Genomic DNA, 16,910 nt, shown 5'->3' on the forward strand with positions numbered 1-16,910 from the left:
AATTTTTGTTTTGTTGACTTTTTGTATTTTTTTTGTTTCAATTCCACCTATTTCTGTTCTCATCTTTATTATTTCTTTTCTTCTACTAATTTTGGGTCTGCTTTGCTCTTGCTTTTCTGATTCTTTCAGATGCATCATTAGGTTGTTTATTTTACATTTTTCTACTTTTTGGATGTAGTGCTGATTGCTATACATGTTCCTCTCAGCATAGCTTTTGCTGTATCCCATACGTTTTGTTATGTTATATTTCCATTTTCGTTTTCATTTATTTCAAGAAATTTTAAAATTGATTTGAAAAGTGTTATTGGCTTCTAGTTTTATTCCATTGTGGTCAGAGAGGATACTTAATATGATTTCAATTTTCTTGAAATTTTTAAGACCTGTCTTGTGGCTCAACATATGGTCTATCCCTGAGAATGATTCCTGTGCTGAGGAGAATAATGTGTATTCTGCAGCTGTTGGATGAAATGTTTTGTAAATGTCTGTTAGGCCCCTTTGGTCTATAGTGCAAATAAAGTACAGTGATTTTTTATAGGTTATCTGAGGCAAGATCATAAAGGCTCTTGAATGCTTTCTGTGGGCCTTATTCTAAAGGCATTAGGTAGCATGAAAATTTTTAAGAGGAGTGTGATATAATTAGGTTTTCACTTTGGAAAGATTGCCCTTACTTAGTGGAGAAAATAAAACAGGGATAGAGATGACTTCAAGACCAGAGACCAAATAAACTTTCCAGAGTCTATAGCAATCATTTCTGCTAGAAATGTTGGTAGCCTGAACTAAGGTAGTAGATGTAAAACCAGAGAGAAGTGGATTGAATGGAGAATTATTAAGGGAATTAAATCAATAACAATTGTTGACATGAGAAGGGAGAGTTGGGAATTACACAAGAGAAGAATAGGCGTAGAAGCAAGATGTTATACCAATTGTGAACAGATTGAGTTTGAGTTAACTCTAGGGCATCCATGTGGTGATGTTCAAGATAAAGTTATGTATATGAGTCTGGAACTCAGGAGTCTGGATTAAAGAGATAAATTCATGAGTCTAGCATTTAGTTGGTAACTGATAACTGGATATAAATATGGATGAGCTTGCCCAGGGAGTTAGTGATTATCACAAAACTCTGTGGAACACCAAAAGGTAAAGCATGGCCAAGAAACAAACATGTATTTTCCAAGAATATTGAAAATAGCTATAAGTAGGAGAAAACCAGAAGACTGTGATTTCAGGGAATCCAAATAAAGAAGGGAGGAGAGGTTGAGGGTCACATGGTGCACACAGGTAAAATAAGATAAATACTGGAAATTAAAACAAGGAGGTAATTGGTGACTTTGGAGCCAGTAGTTTTAGAGGAATGTATCCATTCCTCTAAATGCTAAATGACACTGAGAGTGTCAGTGAGTAGCATCAAGATTCCAGTGGAATAAAAAATGTTCAAGAAGTAAGAAAATGACATGGTTCCTGTTTGTAAAAGGGCAATTATCCTGTGTAGGTGGATGCTATGAATTAGTATAAGACAAAACTCACAAGATCTAGAGGAAGGGCACATTGGTCAGGCAAGAGTGCCAATAGCATTCACCATGGTTATGAAAGGCAAAAGAGGAATACATCAGTAGTTTAAGAGAGATCTGGGCTAATTTTTGTTTGTTTGCTATTGTTGTCACTTTTGTTGATAATAGTGGTGTGTGTGTGTGTGTGTGTAAAGAGTAATTCTTCAGTAATTGTTCTCGACCCTAGATGTATATTATCATCACTTGAGGAGCTTTTTAAACAATCTCAGATATTCTATTTAAACTGTCCTGGGTATGGTGAACATGTGGTGATTTGGGTGTACAACCAAATGTTAACAATTACTGATCTGATCATGTGTAAACACTGATGTGAAACAGCCAGAATATGGGGGGGAGGGGAGGTGTTGCAGATAATTGAGTGGGGTAATTAATTGATAGCTATCCCTGGGAGTGAACTGAAACCCACATTACAAGTGGGGAGATTGCACATACACAAGAAGAGGTAAGGCAAGGAACAATGGAGAGCAGAAAGGATAGATGACTATTCTAGCAACTGAAAGTTTCGTATCTAAAGATACACTGAATTCCTTTCTTATGTGATCCATTTTCTCTATGATGTAGGAAGGGTAAGTTATGAGGTAAAGATTTTGAAAAGAATCCTTAAAAAATAAAAAAACAAAACCCCCAAACAGATGGATAAATTTAAGGGTGGTGACAACTTATGTTTGCTTTGAGACCATCCACTTTCTTCTACAAAAACACTTGTTCAAAGATGACTGACAGGAGAATGGCTGTGAAAAAAGTGACCATAAATAACATAAGACCTCCAACTTCAAAGCATTAACCCATATAAGAACCTTTCTGAACGAATTTTCTGAACTAGAAAGCCACAGCCATTTTTTCTCTGAATTTTATTAGAATTGATAGTTGTCTATAACTCCCATAGATATGTAAGAAACAAAACATTTTTCACATTGCACTATAATAATTTGGGAACAAATTTATAACGAATTATCTCTTCAGCAGTTAAGGAAATAAAAGCGAGTTAAGTTAAGGCACAAAAGTGAATTACAAGGAATGGAGCTTCTGAAATGGTAAAATAAGGAGGTTGGCTGACCCTCTAAACAGCAAAACAATTTAACTGGTGAAAATTACAAAATATGATTATTTAAAGTCTCTGAAAGTCATTCCAAGAACATATAGCAAGTGGAAAAATATTCATTCAAGAAAACTTATTAATCCTTGGTAAGAATAGCAAGATTTTGTGGAACTTGAGCCATGACCCATTCCTTTATAACCTTCCCAGCTCTTTGTTAGCTCTACTTCGATGAGGTACTCCAGCTGTGGCCAAGAAGATGTGGGCTCTTCTCTCCCAGATCCTAGTCTTGGATTATGGTTTCACCTTAGGAGGAGGAGTCTTCCAAGTGTTTTTCACCCCTGCAGCTCTGTGTTGCAGAGATCCTATTTCAAGTCGGCATGATGAAAAAGATCCCACCTCCCTCCAACGCAGCCCTTATTTATAGGGTGAAAGCTCTACCCCAGGCATGACAGGCCAAAAATACTGGGGTCCCAATTATCCCAATTTCCTCATAGGGTAGGGGTTCCATGCCAGAAAAGTCAATCCAGGAAGACTAGGGACACCATCCCCAATACCTTCTTGTAGAGAAGGGCTCTCACTTTGGGAATAGTGGGTATTTCCCCCAGCTCTGGTACATAGGAGTTCTGCCTAGGGGAAAGGCAGGTATAAGTACAGATGAAGCAGATGAAGAAGTTTCATAACTCTGCCTGAGAAGAATGACTTTATTAGGAACAGAGCTCAGAGAACTTAATACATAAAAGTGTTGTCAAAAGCAATAGAGAGGTTGGTGAAGAGCAGCTAAGAGGAGGCTAACAGCATCATGATAAAAGCAAAATGGCTCAGCAGCCAGAAGTTTAATAGAATCAGAGAAAGATACAGCCTCCTACTATCACTACTATATTAGTCTGCCATTACACAGACTGGGCAGCTTAAACAACAAAAACTATTTTCTCACAGTTTAGGAAGCTAAAAGTCCAAGATCAAGGTGTTGGTGGGATTGGTTCCTTATTAGGGTTGAGTTTCAGATAGATACCTTTTTGCTGTGTCTTCAAATGATCATCCCTTTGTCTGTGTTGTCTGCTTACTAATATCCTGTTCTTATAAAGGCACCAGTCATATTGTATTAAGGCCAACCCTAATGATCTCATTTAAACTTAATTACCTCTTTAAATGTCATATCTACAAATATAGTCACATTCTGAGGTACTTGGGATTAGGACCTCAAATATTAATTTGTCGGGGACATAATTGCCCATGACAACTGCTAACCTTGGGGATTTGAGAGGCTATGTACTATGTCTCGGGCTTCACCCAACGGGGAGAAATTATAGCATGATGTGGGGCAGCCAAGATAGCATTCCCAAAGCCACATGTAGATCCGTCCACAAAGGGGAAAAACCTCACTGACAAAAGGCGTTAAATACAACCTCTGACAAAACATTGAATAACAGTAAGATACCCAAATGCAGGGACAACTCCTAAGAAGCCAGGCCTAAAATTAAAATTTCATGCATCCCTGGGAGTCTGGAAGACTGTTTGCATGTCCGAGACTGTTTCTTCTCTGGAGCAATCAGAGAGGGGACATTCAAACTAATAGTCCCTGGATGACATTGGGCAAACAAAGTAAACTCAACTGCAATAGCAGCCTCGAAGGAACATACACATCCAATGTTAAAAGGGTAAAAATATAATTAGGTAATGGGGCTTAAACACAACCTTTAACCTAGGAATAACTCTTAGATACCCAAGATAAAGGATAAAACAAGGAGGAAAATATCTGAGTAGGGACAACAGAGACTCCACATGACAGACAAAATAGACTTTACAGAAGGAATTCAAGTGTTCAGCGCAGTCACTAAACAAATAAACAAATGACCAAACCATCAACAGCAGTATCCTTCCCCTTTACTGAAGAGAGACATTGTATTCAGAGTTGCTAAATTTTATTTAAATACCCAGTCTTAAACAAAAAATTAAAACACATATAGAAATAGAAAAATGTGATCCATATATAATTCAACAATAATAGTTGAAGACTTCAATATCTTCTTTTACTTAAAAATAGAACTAGGCATAAATCAACAAGAAAACAGAAGACATGAACATTATAAACCAACTAGACCTAACAGAACATCTATAGAATACTTCATCCAGCAGCAGCAAAATAGACATTCTTCTCACATTCTCCTCACATTCTCCAGGAGAGATCACACGTAAGGCTGTAAAAGAACCCTCAACAAATATAAAAGGATTAAAATTATACAAAATTTGTTCTCAGAGCATGGTAACAATTAAAATAGACAAAAACAACAGAATAAAATTCAGAAAATCTATAAATATGTGAGAATTAAACAAGACATTCCTAAACAACTAATGGGTCAAGAAAAAATCACAGTGGAAGTCCCTTCAGAAGAATAAAAACACAATCCTTAAAAACCTATGGGATACAGGCAATCACTGCTTAGAAAGAAATTTGTATTTGGAAATGTCTATATCAAAAAAGAGGGCAAATCTCAAATCAGTAAGCCAATCTTTCACCATAAGTAATTAGAAAAAGAAGGGCAAACCAAACCCAATGCAGATAAAGATAATAAAAATTAGAGCAGAGATAAGTAAAAATATAAAATAGAAAAACAATAGAAAAAAATAATAAAATTAAAAGTGTTTTGGGAAAACTTCAAAACTGGTAAACTTTTTGCATAACAGACCAAGAAAAATAGAAAAAAATGCTTATGATGTAAAATGTTTTATAGGAAAATACTGTTAACAATTACATGCCAGCAAATTTGATAACCCAGATGAAATTGAGACATTACTAGAAAGACACAAACTACTAAACTGACTCAAAAGGAATAGAAATCTGATAAAATAAGAAATACAAAACGTGATATTTAGTTAGTAATTTTAAACAAATTTTCTCTTCCCAACACACACAGACAAAACCCAGGACCGGAGAGATTTAATAGTGAATTCTATCAGACATTTAAAGAAGAGTTAATATCAATTACTCACAAACTATTAAAAAAGCAGAAGAAGAGAGAACACTGTCCGACTCATTCTACAAGGCCATTAGTACCCTTATGCCAAAATTCAACAAAGAAGACTATGGACTGATATTCTTATAAACATAGAAGCAAAAATCTGCAACAAAACATAAGCAAATTGAGTCTAGCAACATAGAAAAATGATTTACACAATGACAAAGTGAGATTTATCCCAAGAATTCAAAGTTGGTTTAACATCTGAAAATTAATTAGTGTGATCCATCATATTAATAAAAGAAAAACGTTTCATGATCTCAAAAGATTTGGAAAAGTACAGTCAGTCCTCATTAACATAGTTGATAAGTTCTTGGAAGCTGTAAGTTTAGGTGAAATGACATATAACAAAATCAATTTTACCATAGGCTAATTGATGTAAACAAGATTTAAGTTCTTACATCATATTTTTGGTAAAAAAATCATCACCAAACTTCTAAATAAAGACCCAAAACACTTCTAATGTTAAACATTGAAATAGGAGGGAGGTCAAGACGGCCGATAAGAAGCAGCTGCAGTCCACAGCATTCATGGAGAGGAAAGAAATGGGCAAGTGAATACAGTACCTTCAACTGAAATATCGAGGTTCTCGCATTGGGACTGATTAGCCAAACAACTTGACCCATGACCTATGAAGAAGGAAGAAAAGCAGGGTGGGGCTATGGCGCACCCAGGAGCAACACAGAGCCAAGGCAACCCGCACCCCCAGACAAGGGAAATGGTGAGTGATTGTGCAACCCCACCTGGGAAAACCACACTCCTTCCACAAATCTTTGCAACCCATGGATCAGGAGATCCCCTCATGATCCTGTGCCACCAGGGCCTTGGGTCTGACACACAGAGCTGTGTGGAGTCTCAGCAGAGCAGCTGACCAGGCACACACAGACACCCAGGAGCTTTACATACTCCATCCCCAGGATCCCCAACAATGGTGTCTGCAACTCAGGCAAGGCAGGAGGTCCGTGCATACCCCTAGGAAGGGGGCTGAATTCAGGGAGCCAAACAACACCATTCTGTGGTCCCCACTTCCTTGTCGCCTCACAAGATAAGACTCACTGGCTTGAAATTCTAGCCAGCCAATGGCAACAGGGTGGAATTTGCCTGAGGCTGGTAGGAGCTCCCAAGGGGAGGTGTGGCTATCATCTCTGTGGTTTGGTCCATTCAGCCGTTCCAGCGTGCTGGCTTTGAAGAGTCCAAATGGCCCAGATGAGGAAGGGTCTCCCTCAACACCGCACAGCTGCTTTTCCAGATCGTGGCCAGACTGCTTCTTTAAGTGAGACACTGATACACTCCTCATCACAGGACAAGACCTCCCAGCCAGGGCTTCAGCCACTCCAGCAGGTTTTCCATGAACATAACTCTAATTTCCACCTGGGAAAAAGTGCCTGCGGGTGGGGCAGGCCACCACTTTGGCTGTTCAGTCTTCCCAGTCAGTTCAGCCTGTGGGCACATAGAAATACAAACCACCACCAGAGAATACTATAAACACCTCCATGCACATAAATTAGAAAATCTAGAAGAAATGCACGAATTCCTGGACACATACAGCATCCCAAGACTGAACTAGGAGAAGTTGAAATCTTGAATAGACCAATAATGAGTTCTAAAATTGAGGCAGTAATAGATAGCCTACCAACCAAAAAAAAAAAAAAAAAAAAAAACCCAGGACCAGATGGATTCACAGCTGAATTCTGCTAGAGTTACAAAGAAGAGCTGGTATCATTTCTACTGAAATTATTTCAAAAAATTGAAAATTGAATGATGCTGGCCTCATTCTATACCAAAACCTGGCAGAGATACAACAAAAAAAGAAAACTTGAGGCCAATATCCTTGATAAGCATCAATGCAAAAATCTTCAGTAAAATACTGGCAAACTGAATCCAGCAGCGTATCAAATTGCTTATGCATCACTATCAAGTAGGTATCATCCCCAGGATGCAAGGTTGTTTCAAAATACACAAATCAATAAACATGATTCATCACATAATCAGAACTAAAGACAAAAAACACATGATTATCTCAATAGATGCAGAAAAGGCCTTTGATAAAATTCAACATCCCTTCATGTTAAAAACTCTCAATAAACTAGGTATTGAAGGAACATACCTCAAATAATAAGAGTTATATATGGCAAACCCACAGCCAATATCATACTGAATGGGAAAAAGCTAGAAGCTTCCCCCTTGAAAACCGGCACAAGAGAAGGATACCCTCTCTCACCACTCCTATTCGACACAGTATTGGAAGTTCTGGCCAGGGCAATCAGACAGGAGAAACAAATAAGTAGTTTTCAAATAGGAAGAGAGGAAGTCAAACTCTTTGTTTCAGATGGCATAATCTTATATCTAGAAAATTCCATCATCTCAAGCCAAAAGCTACTTAAGCTGATAAGCAACTTCAGTAAAGTCTCAGGATAAAAAATTAATGTGCAAAAATTGCTAGCATTCCTATACTCCAACAACAGGGAAGCAGAGAGTCAAAGCATGAATGAACTCCCATTTACAATTGCTGCAAAAATAATAAAATACCTAGAAATACAGCTAACAAGGGAAGTGAAGGACCTCTTCAAGGGGAACTACAAATCACCGCTCAAAGAAATCAGAGATAACACAAACAAATGGAAAAACATTCCACATAGCTTGTGTTCATGGATTGGAAGTCTTGATATTGAATTCTTAGCTATGACATGAAAAGCGCAAGCAACAAAAGAAAAGTAAATAAACTGGACTGCATCAAAATCAAAAATCTTTGTGCATCAAAGGACACTCTCAAGAAAATAAAAAAAACAGAATGGGAGAAAATATTACACATCATATATCTGATAAAGGCCTTGTATCCAGAATATATAGAGAACTCTTAAAACTCAACAACAAAAAGAAAAACAGCTCAGTTAGACAAATGATCAAAGAACTTCAATAGACATTCATTCTAAGAAGATACACAGATGGCTAATAAGTACATGAAAGGATAATATGCTTAGTCATTAGGAAAATGCAAAACAAAAATTCATTGCAGTAACACTTCATACCTACTAGAATGCCTATAATTTAAAAGATACATAATAATATGTGTTGGTAAGGATGTGAAGAAACTGGAATTATCTTATAATGCGGTGAGAATGTAAAATGGCGCAGCCACATTGGAAAACTGCCAGTTCCCCAAAATATGAAAAATATACAGATACTGTATTACCCAGTCATTATACACCTAGGTATATAACCAGGAGATTTGAAAACAAATATCCACACAAAAAAATTTACAAACTTTTACAGCTATTCTTAGTGGTATTATTCACGATAGCCAAAAAGTAAAAATAATGCATATTTCCATCAACTAATGAATGGGTAAACAAAATGTATTTGATCTTTACAATGGAATACTATTTAGCAATAAAGAGAATTGAATTAATGCTTCATGCTGCAGCATAGATGGACCTTGAAAACATGCTAAATGAAAGCCAGTCACAAAACACCACATATTGTGTGATTTAATTTACATGAATTATCCAGAATAGGCAGATTTGTAGAGATGGAAAGAGGATTAATGGTTGCTAGGGACTGAGGGAAGGGGAAGATGGGGAGTAATTGCTAATGAGTATGAGTTTTCTTTTGTGGGGGAGATGGAATGTTCTAAATTTACATCATGTTGATGTTTGCACAACCTTGTGTATATATAAAATACATTGAATTGTATATTTTAAATGGATAAATTTTACATTATATGAATTATGTCTTGATAACACTATCAAATGCTAATTACAAAATAGCCTGCCAAATATTTTAGTATTAGAACTCATCTCAAGACCTCAACTCCTTTTAAATCTTCCTTATGCATTTTACTTTTGTTTTGAATATAAGAATACCTTAGCTGTATTTTAAATATTATACTAAATGCTCTCAACTTAAGTAAATGTGTTTCTTATTTGAAACTGTTGCCATTTTCACTCTCCCAATGGGTAGAAATAATTCTGTGAGTTGAATATCTTAATGTCATAAACAGAATGCTAATTATTATTGAATTGATCGTTAAGCAAGCTACTCCAGTATGGTAAGACTATTGAAGCTTATCCATATCACAATTCTATTGCTTATGTAGCTTTAGTCAAATAATGGCAAAGACTCTCTAAACCTGTGGCCTAGTCACAGTAAGCCAGGTTATCTTCAGAGTAGGCTCAACATTATGGTTTCCTTGTGTATTAGGTCAAATGGGCACCTCTTTTCTTACCATGTTCATTTTAAAAGCCCACCATTCTATACAAATTTACTTCCAGCACTTCCATGACTGAAGGTTTAAAACAAATCCAACCTTGAAAATAGCCATTAGTGATAAGTGGTCTCTCAGTTCAACAAACAAGATGTACCAACCCATAAATGTCTAAAATCGGGATGATGTTGACCAGTCATTTGTTCTGTTTCCTGGTAAGTTAACTACCAATGTTCTGTGTTTTAAAATCTAGGACAAATAATAATGATCTTAATTTTGAGTTCTACCCTGGATCATTTTGCACAAATAAAATTTAGCTTTCTTAGCTATTAGCACAAAACTCTTCTACCACATTCTATTCATCTTAATGAATAAAGTTGGTCAGAATCTAAGCGACTAAAAAAATTACATAAAAAGCAAAGGTTTAGTTTGCTACCAAAACCAATGAATGATTTAGATGTTACAGTCTTTCTGTGGGAAATGGATAAAATACAAAAGCAAAACAAATAGAACCAGGAACTGGTAATGACCTTGCTAGAATGGAAAGTCATGCCATTATTATCTAAATTGATATACAAGCACAGAAAAGGAATAAAAATTTATTCAGAAAATAAAGTGCTGATGCTGAGGGAAGTGATGTGAACAAATGATAAATTAAAAGGAATATTTGTTCCCGTTTTTACTCAGATGTAATTTGTGAATCCCATAAAAAGCATAGGGTGCTTGTTTGATGTTCTTGCCTTATGAATCTTAAATTTCTTTGCAACAAAGTGATCTTCTTTGAGGGTCTACACAAATCAAGTTAATAAAAGATTTGTGTGGCCAAACCTTGGTCAACCTATGAAGAACTTGTGATTTGTCTTTTCTCTCCCCCTTCCTTCTTATTCTTGCCTTCTGGTGCAACCTTTTCATTGCCCTAAAGATCTGTTTTAGAGACTCTCTAATGTGCTCTTATCACAGTCAGAAGTATTGCTTTACCTTCATCAAGATGCACATCGCTTTAGAGCCTAATAGTATCTGGAAGTTGGAAGTAATTTTTGGATACAATGCTTCAGAGTATACCTAAGAGAGCCTACATTTGAAAAGGATAAATTGTCAATAGGAAATGATGACTATCTAGTGATTTTCACATCAAAAATTGAAACAGGGTAAAGGACTGATGACTACCTTGGAAGACAAAAGCCCACTTTTACCTCAAGTAAGCACTCTAGAAGTGAATGTGGGCATCAACTCTCTCGAAGTTTAGCTTTTGCATCTCTTTCTGCCTAGACCCTATTACATCAAATTAAAGGAAGTACTTTACAGATCATCTAGTCTCATGTATTTTCATACTTTTCTCTATGGACAGAGGCATAGAATTTCAGAATTGTTTCTTAGGATTTCACTTTGAATAGTGAGAAACAGAGAGGCCCAGTAAGTGAGGCAAGGGTTTTAAAGGTTTACCTGTGCTTCAGGAAATTTGATCAATTAAAAATGTATTTAATATACTCACAACTTGAATAAGATTTTATTTGAGCAATCTCTGATTTAAAACAAAAGTTAAAACCCAATGTTTCAGCCCCTCTGTTGTCTGCTGAGGGTCACACATGAATGTGGTAGCAGGGCTGGAATCCAAGTCCACTGGTTTTCAACCCAGTGCACATACATACCATCATGCCTCCATATTGACATCTCTGCATTCCATCTTCATTTTTGCCCAGATTATTAACTGAAAGCCAATTTTGATGGGTACCTCATCATATATGGATTCTACATTATCCCTTCAATAATGTGGGAAAAACAAAATGAGGCAATGTAGCGGCAATTGCGTGTTATTTAGTTAACATCCTAATGTTGGACAAAATAAAATGAGGCAATGCAACAATAATTGCAAGTTATTTAGTTAACATCCAAATCACTCCTCCAAGCATCCCTCCTTACATTGCCATTGAAACAAAATTAATGTATTCTAAATCTCCTATCATAACCGTGAACATAATGAATAAAATCCTCTTTATCTTCTGATTTTAAGCCCATAAGCAACCTACATATATCCAATGACAGCAGATGTTTACTGAATATGGTTCTACACCCCAGCACTACCTGAATAAATCTGTGTATAACATCCGGGATTTTCCTTTCCTCATAATGCTGCTCCCTGTTGGTGTTGCACTAAAATTATTTCCAAAATGAGCTGATCTGTGGAAAAGGGAGCTATGATGTTAGAGGCGATTGGGGTCTTGAAGTTCTGTCTTCTGGTTCTAAACTTGGTAGAACATTTCTACTTCTTGAGAACCACTCTATCTTTTTTTGCTGAAAATAAATATACCAGGAATACTTTCTCCTCCAAAATTACACTCCATATTTTATAGAAAGAAGATTTAAAGAAAGAGTTTTTATTCTGTCTGTGAAACAGGCCAAACCTTAAACATAGAAGACAAAATCTTATGCCTGATGGGAATAGTGATTAAATGACTATTCAGATAATGCCTTCTATGAATAACATTGAGCACACCTGGTACTGTGTGGACACAAGGCAGAGTCTAGCAGTTGAGAGGTTCGGACCCAGCAATGATCAACATATGTTCACTTCCCATATTGAGTAGTTATTAGCTATTTCACTTTAGCAAGTTCAGCTTTTTATGTCCCAGTTTCCTTATGTGTAAAATACAAATAATACTAGTTCCAGCTTCAGAAGGATTTTTTTAAAATGGTATGTAAATGTTTAAAATAGCAATTTAAATAATTTATTTTATAAATAATACATATAGCACTTTGGGAGGCCGAGGCAAGCAGTTGCCTGAGCTCAGGAGATCGAGACAAGCCTGGGCAACATGGTGAAACCCTGTCTCTACTAAAAAATACGAAAGAAATTAGCTGGGCGTGGTGGCCTGTGCCTGTAGTCCCAGCTCCTCAGGAGGCTAAGGCAGGAGAATTGCTTGAACCTGGGAGGCGAAGGTTGCAGTGAGCCGAGATCACGGAACTGCACTCCAGCCTAGGCAACAGAGTGAGACTCTGTCTCTAAAACAAAATAAAAATAATAAAAATAACACAAAAAGAATTATTATTGACTGTATTGGTTGTAATAATGGCATTGTGGCTTTGTTTAAAAATAAATCTTTGTTAAATATCCGTTCTAAAGGATTAGTTAAATAATATGATACTTAGGTTTTGCTTTAAAATACTTCAGCAAAATTCACCAGGGAAATAGATGAAATATGAATAGTATAGTAGTGACAATCCTTGAAGTCGAGTGGTGGTACATGACTGTTAATTATGATATCATATTGACCTTACATACATTTGAAAGTTTCCGTAACAAAAAGTCACTGAAGGCCAGGCGCGGTGGCTCACGCCTGTAATCCCAGCACTCTGGGAGGCCGAGGTAGGGGGATCAGGGTTGGTCAGGAGTTTGAGACCAGCCCGGCCAACATGGTGAAACCCTGCCTCTACTAAAGATACAAAAAAAAAAAAAAAAAAATCAAAAAAACAACAATAAAAAAACAAATTAGCTGTGTGTGGTGGCATGCACCTCTAATTCCAGCTATGAGGGAGGCTGAGGCAGGAGAATCACTTGAATCCAGGAGGCGGAGGTTGCAGTGAGCCGAGATGGCACCATTGCACTCAGCCTGGGTGAAAGGGCAAGACTTTGTCTCAAAAAAAAAAAAAAAAGTTACTGAGAGAAAAGGTACTATTGTGCAAGGAACAGGTCTGAGGATTATTTGTCCTAGTTGACAGAAAAAAAATGTATGTTGGCGTTGTTACTCTAGTACTTTGGTTTTAAGCATCTATTTAAAAAATTATAGAAGTTAAATAAGTATTTGGAAGGATCTTGCTTTTTTCTTATTATTTTAATTGTTTATAACTACAAACTTAAAAGCATTTCAATCACAGTGTTTCTACATGTACTATTTGTAATATTTGTAGTACTGCTTACTATTTCAATTTATTTCAAATTGTGAGACTAACTTGGCAGTATGTAAAATAAAAATCACTCTTTTACTGAAAGCTAAACCTACCAATTGAATTTGTTGTTGTTGTTTTTTTAAAGAATAAAAGGGGAACAATGTCGAACTTTATCTGAGCCCTGTGCTTCCACTATATTCTGTTCTAAGAAATGGCAAACCTAAAATGGCCACTCTATTGCCCTTACATAATCCAAGATAAGAGTCACCTGTACCCTTCCTCAATGACTCAGATGAAACAACCCTACACTTCCTCAGGGACTCATAGGGCATATTTCCATCAGTTTTCAGTGACTCAGATGGTACCCATCTCCATCATTTGCAGGAGCTCAGATAGAACTCATCTCTACCCTTTATCAACCACTCAGATGGGACCTATTTCCATCCTTCCTCAGCGACAGATGGAACGCAACTCCATCTTTTTAAAATGACTCAGATAGGACAATTTCCAACCTTCCTCAACGTCTAAGCTAGGACCCATCTCCATGTTTCCCCAGTGATTCAGATAGGACCCATTTCCATTGTTCCTCAATGACTGAGATAGTATTCATTTCCGCCCTTCCCCTAGGACCCGATAGGACTCATCTTCACCCTTACTCAATGACATAGAGAGAGCCCATCTCCACAGTTCCTCAGTGACTAAGATAGAACCTATCTCCATCCTTCTTCAATGAATCAGAAGTAACAGACTCAATCCTTCCTCAGTGATTCAATTGGGACCTATCTTCATCATTTCTCAGTGACTAAGATATTACCCATCCTCAGTAACTCATATAGGACCAATATCTATTCCTCCTCAATGACTCCGGTGGGAATCATCTTCACCCTACCTGAATGACTGAGATGAGATCCATTTCCATCCTTCCTCAGTAACTCAGATAGAAACAATTTCACTCTTCCTCTTTGACTCAGATGGGACCCTTCTCTCTTTCCTCAGTGACTCAGATTGGACCTATTTCCATCCTTCCCCAGTGACATATAAGACACTACTCCAGTCTTCTTCAGTGACCCAGATAGGACATGGTCCTATTTTTCCTTAGGGGCTTATATAGAACCAATATGGGCTCAAGAAATCCTCCCACCTCAGCCTCTCAAGTAGCTGGGACTACAGGTGTGTGCCACCACACCTGGCTATTTTTTTATTTTTATTTTTAGTAGAGATGAGGTTTTGCTATGTTACCCAGGCTGGTCTCAAACTCCTGGGCTCAAGCAATCCTCCTGCTTTGACCTCCCAAAGTGCTGGGATTACAGGCATAAGCCACCTCACCCAGCCTGAGACCCACGTTTGTCCTTCCTCAATATCTTGGAGAGGACCCGTCTTCATTCTTCCTCAGTAACTCCAACAATAGGACGAATCTCCAACCTTAATCACGACTCACAGAGGACCCATTTTCGTCCTTCTTCTTTACTCAGATAGAACCAATAACTTTTCTTTCTCATGTATAAGATAGGACCCGTGTAAACTCTTCCTCAGTGATTCAGATAGGACCCATCTCCATCCCTTTTTAATGACTGATATATAACCTATCTCCATTCTTTCTCAGTTGACTGAGGTCAGACTCATCTCCATCCTTCTTCATGACCCTCATTAACTAACTGATGACTTCCTTGTTTATCTGCCTTCATAAAATCCCTGGCACCCATCACCACCACCTTTTTAGATGTTTCTCATTATGGAACATTCTTACTATTGCAACAGCCTAAATAAACTTATTTATTTAATTGTCCTGTGCATTTTGTCTCTTTCAGGGGTCATCATCTCTTTGATACACCTTTATTATTCTGGAGGATTCCAGGATATTTACACCTCCATTCTGATTATTATCAAATGTATGAAAGGATGCAAAACAAGTTCTGTTTGTGACTTCAACAGCAGCAGCATTAGTATAAAAAATTTTCAGATCCTTCCCCTCTTCCCCAGTCTCATATGCTGCTAGTAAGTTATAATGGATTAGACTTATTTGAGCAAGCCAATGCAGAACAGTTTTCTATTTATAGAATAAGGACCACTTTCTTTTATTTAAAGCAAATCAGTTGGGACATAATGCAAGTTTCAGAAACCTTTTCTTTCAGTGTATCTGAAGTGTAGTTTTAAGGCAATTCTTTCTTTTGATGGGCTATGTTTGAACAGACAGGCTTTCTTAAAGCCAAACTAATCCCTTTAATTCTTTTGGTTGACTAATGGAGCTTGTGAAAGTTTTTGCAAGAAGGAAAATTTAGAAATATTTACATGGTCTGTATTTACTTGATCCTTTTTCCTTGTCAGTTTAATTCTGTTCCTTCTTCTAGGAGCTCCCAAAAGCCCAAAATTGCATTTGTTGAGTGATTTTTTTTTTTGAGAAAGGTTTTTCTTGATATGATAGGATCAACTTCACTGGGAATATTTCCAATTCTAATTGCTTTTCTGCATTATTAGAATAATATAAACTTATATGAATCTGTTTCCATTTTAAGCAATAGATGATACATAGATAGATAAATAGATAAGAATATGGTTACTAGTAAAATATTTTACTTTTATTAATACTGGTCTGCATATACCATGTTGAAATCTTGTATTTCTGAGAGACGAAGTGCTATGCATTTATCCTAGGTTTTTGTTACAAATTTCTGTTCATTTACAATTGCCACACAGATCGATTTCAGCCTTCAAAGGGTAATTTTTTGGGACTAATCTTTTAAATTTGTAATAAAGAGTAAGAGAGCAACATTTTTCATGAACCTAAATTTAGAACTGGTTAGCATCTTACCCCCTGAGGTCCTCATTTACTGTTTTCAGCTAAAGCTAAACTGATCTAATACATTTATTTTATAAAGTATCAGTGTCATTTCCGTCCTCAGAAAAGTTCTTAAGTAGCATTGTCTTAGATGTGACATTCTCCTTCTCGGAGAGACTTTCCCTCAAAACTTCAGGCCTTCAGAAAAAGCCTTCATCTCTTACATCCATAGAAATTTACCTTATTTTGACCAGAACTATGTCAAGTTCTATTTTGTTCCAATTTAGACTTTGGAATTCTCCCATAAGAATTGTCAGGCCTTGCTGAGAGTCCCCTCCATCTGTGAGTTCGTGGTAACCACTCATTGCTAACCACATTCAATAACAGACTTTTTATTGTAGCCCTGGTTTACTACCATCCA

This window comes from Nomascus leucogenys, chromosome 6 (assembly GCF_006542625.1).
Source record: "Nomascus leucogenys isolate Asia chromosome 6, Asia_NLE_v1, whole genome shotgun sequence".
Classification (NCBI taxonomy): domain Eukaryota; kingdom Metazoa; phylum Chordata; class Mammalia; order Primates; family Hylobatidae; genus Nomascus; species Nomascus leucogenys.